Raw genomic sequence first — 4,569 nt, 5'->3', positions numbered from 1 at the left:
AGTTGTTACACGCACACACACACACACACACACACACACACACACACACACACACACACACACACACACACACACACACACACAGATAGATAGATAGAAAGAAAGATAGAAGGATGGATGGATGGATAGATAGATGGATAGATAGATAGAAAGAAAGAAAGAAAGAAAGAAAGAAAGAAAGAAAGATGGATGGATGGATGGATGGATAGATGGATAGTCAGATAGATAGATAGATAGATAGATAGAAAGAAAGATGCATGGATGGATGGATAGATAGATAGAAAGAAAGAAAGATGGATGGATGGATGGATGGATAGATAGAAAGAAAATGGATGGATGGATAGATGGATGGATGGATGGATGGATGGATGGATAGAAAGAAAGAAAGAAAGATGGATGGATGGATGGATAGATGGATGGATGGATGGATGGATGGATAGAAAGAAAGAAAGAAAGATGGATGGATGGATGGATGGATAGATAGAAAGAAAAATGGATGGATGGATAGAAAGAAAGAAAGAAAGATGGATGGATGGATAGTCAGATAGATAGATAGATAGACAGATAGATAGATAGAAAGAAAGATGCATGGATGGATGGATAGATAGATAGATAGAAAGAAAGAAAGAAAGAAAGAAAGAAAGAAAGAAGGATGGATGGATGGATAGATAGATAGAAAGAAAGAAAGAAGGATGGATGGATGGATGGATGGATGGATGGATGGATGGATGGATAGATAGATAGATAGATAGATAGATAGATAGATAGATAGATAGATAGATAGATAGATAGATAGATAGATAGATAGATAGATAGATAGATAGATTTTATTGATCCCAAATTGGAAAATGATTGTGTTACAGCAGCAGGTTATCCAGGCAATGTACAGGAACAGTACGCAGAACAGAATACAGAATACAAAATATAAAGAATAGTGGAATACACTATAAATAAACCAAATACTACAACCAGCATAAAATTCATCTAAATTATAAACATAGCAAAGTGTGCAAGTTACAATATTTTGTTCTTTAATAAAAAAAAATAGTTGATGTAGTAAATGTAGCTGTGCAAAATTAATTTTTGCACATGTACAATCATATGTATTAAATGCGATAGTTATTGGCTGACCCTGTTCTACCGATCAACCAATCAGCATTAAGCCTTTGATAGGATCACGATTAGTTAGGCTAATAAGGGTAGTAAGAAAACAGTCATTATGAATTATGAAAACTGTGGACTAACATTTCTGAACTCCTCTGAATTACACATTTAAAGTCTATTTGATTTTCATTTAATTCAATTTTCAGGCCCATTTTTAGATTATAATTTACAGTCTTTAATGCACATTTTGTTTTGTATTATGTAGGCCTACATATCATCGTCACTTTATGTAGTCTACATATTGTAATATGTACGTATCTATCACTGTAAATATAAATCCTGTACATACAGTATATAGACACATCTTCACATGTACATGCTGTACATAATCATCCAGTCCATGTATATCCATCCAGTATTTATTTCTTTGCACTTTTTGTATTGTTTACAACTTCCAGAACACTTGACTTATCCATATATATTCTGTGTAAGTGCATTGAGAAAGCTGTATAAAACCGGAGTCAAATTCCATGTACGTATATGATTGGCAAAATAATCCTGATTCTGATTCATTAGAAGTTTTCATTACCAAGCATTATTTTTCAACTCTTACATCTTTTATATGGGACACATTGGATAAGGATATTGTAAGAACTATATATTGTTTTTTTCTATTATACTGGCAAATCAATTATTCAACAGTTAAAGCAATTTAAGCATTCGTCTATAACACTGAATATCACTGTTAAATAAGCAACAATCTAAAGAGGTCAAAGCTCCAGCAACACCTGCAGGAGGCCTATAGGATACAAAGAACAACTTGATTGTGAGACCAAACTCGTAGAAGTATTGCCAGAAATTCCTCCTCTAATTAAGCATCAATTAAAGATAAAGAGCGGAGGAAAACATTGTTAGGTATTTTATTAACAGTGTGACACTCAAAAAGTCAGAGAAACTGTGTCATCAAGACGGTGTAGGTGCGGTTCAATCAGGAATGATTGACAGTAACGTCTCCCCTGTAGGCAACAGGTGAGCACACAGCTCTCAAGTGTCGTCAGGCCGCACCAAATCTGTCATGTTGATATGACAATTGTTCTAACTTTGACAGAAAATAGTATTTTTGTAGGAACTCATCTTACCATAAACTGACTGAAAAAACAGATGTGCAAGGCCTTTACGATAATTCAAAGAAATCAATATTTTATTATTATTATTATTATTATTATTATTATTATTATTAATAATAATAATAATAATAATAATAAATAAAGAAAAACTTTATTTATACAGCGCCTTTAAAGACAAAGTGCTTTACATGGTTGAAACAGAAATAAAAAGCAGAAATAATAAAATAAAATAAAATAAGTAATTTAAATTTAAGTTGGAAATAAAATGAGGTGCTTGCATTAATTAAAAGCTTTAAAAAAAAAAAAAATGCCATAAAGTGGGACACTGTCTAATGTGGGACACCTAGCTCCAGTGGATGTAGATCTTCCTCAAACAAATAAAATTCACTTAAACTATTGATATTTAATGTTTTTTTAATATGCCTAAATGCTTCAAAACTTTTATAGTCTTTATTCATTATTCTTAATTTATTTATTATTGTTTATAGTCTTATTGTTTGTTTGATGTTGTTCGATTCTCCATGTAACATCCACTCATACTGTAACTCTAGGTTTTGTAACAGAAATAACACTGTAAGTGGTAAAATTACTGAACATGGGATTGCACATTTAGCCTTGACTGTTTCCTACATTAATTAAGGTGCTCTTTAGGCCTTTTAACAGACTTCTCAGTGTCCCACATTTTGGACATGACTGTCCCACATTAGAACATCAATATTTGTCTGAGACAACTTGGCATTAGAGTACTAATATGTCTACCATTTATTTTACGAGTGTGATTTTCTTTTCTTTTTTTTGTTTGATTAGGACACATCCTGGGGGTTTCAGAGTGGTACTGGGTTTGGATTTAATGTATTGGCTTCATATCACAATATATTCCAGAAATCTGAAATGCAAAAAATGTCCCACATACGGCTAATTCACCTATACATATTATTTTTGTCCCTTCTTCACCAACCAGTGTTACTGTAATGCCTATTTCTCTCCTCAAATGTTTTCAGAAACATCTTGTAGTGTACTGTTTAGCTGTAAAATGAGAAAGTTTGTGACCCGGCAGCCATGTTGAGATCTGTTGAGGAAATACTAAGCACCGCCCACCAGCCGGAGCACAGCCAATAGGAACACTCGCTCTCGACCTGTGATTGGTCAAAGTCTCCCGCTACAGGCTAGATTTCTTAAAGGTCCCATATCATGCTCATTTTCAGGTCCATACTTGTATTTTGTGTTTCTAATAGAACATGTTTACATGCTGTAATGTTCAAAAAACACATCATTTTCCTCGTACTGTCTGCCTGAATATACCTGTATTTACCTTTCTGCCTGAAACGCTCCGTTTTAGCGCATTTCAACGGAATTGCAATGGAATTGCGTTGCTAGGCAACAGTTTGGGTCCATGTTTACTTCCTGTCAGCTGATGCTATTTACATACACTGCAACAGGAAATAAACCTTACTTGAGTAAAAGTATGTAAGTATTATCAGTAAAATGTGCCTAAAGTATCTAAAGTTTAAAAAGTACTTATTCAGCAGTAAAATATTCCCTGTCAGTGTTTTACTATTATATCTGATGTTTCTGGATTAATATCACTTCTGCATTAATGTGTATTTTGCATTTTATTGCTGCTACATGTTTAAGGTCAGGCTCATTTTAACTATATACTGATGGGTTGTTTAATCTACAGAAATGCATCATATATCTCTAAAAAGTCAAGTTTTCATCAGAAAAACAGCCTGTTTTCAGCTTTGTTACAAAACATTTTCCAGCTGATCTAAGACGGTTTGAAATAGTTAATTTAATTTAAGGAGGAGAAACTTCTCAACAAGGTTATCATTGGACAGGAAGGTGAAGAAAAACTGTAAAGTAACTAAAGCTGTCAGACAAATGTAGTGGATTAGAAAGTACAATACTTGCCTCTGAGATGTAGTGGAGTGGAGTAGAAGTATAAAGTTGCATAAATTGGAAATACTAAAGTAAAGTACAAATACTTTGAATTTGTAGTACAGTCTAACGTTACCTTCCACCACTGTAGCTGACATTATTTAACTTTATAGCTGTCGCAGATCAATGTCGGCTACTTGACAGTATGTGCTGGTGTAAGCGATATTGTTGACATTGTTCAATACAATATTTCCATTGTTCTTTTTGTTGTACAAGATACTATTAATGCACAAGAGGAAAAGGCAGAAGAAGATTGACTCCTTTTTCAAGTCAAGTAGTCATGTAAGTGGAGTTAAAGTAACACGGGCTTGCTAAAAAAATCTATGATACCAATCATTTAATTTTATATTAGTACATTCATTTTGTTCTTGCATTATTGCTATGTTCATTTATGTAATTT

Source organism: Sebastes fasciatus, chromosome 2 (assembly GCF_043250625.1).
Source record: "Sebastes fasciatus isolate fSebFas1 chromosome 2, fSebFas1.pri, whole genome shotgun sequence".
NCBI classification, from domain to species: domain Eukaryota; kingdom Metazoa; phylum Chordata; class Actinopteri; order Perciformes; family Sebastidae; genus Sebastes; species Sebastes fasciatus.
The sequence above is the reverse complement of the archived record's forward strand: the minus strand, read 5'-3'. Positions refer to the sequence as shown.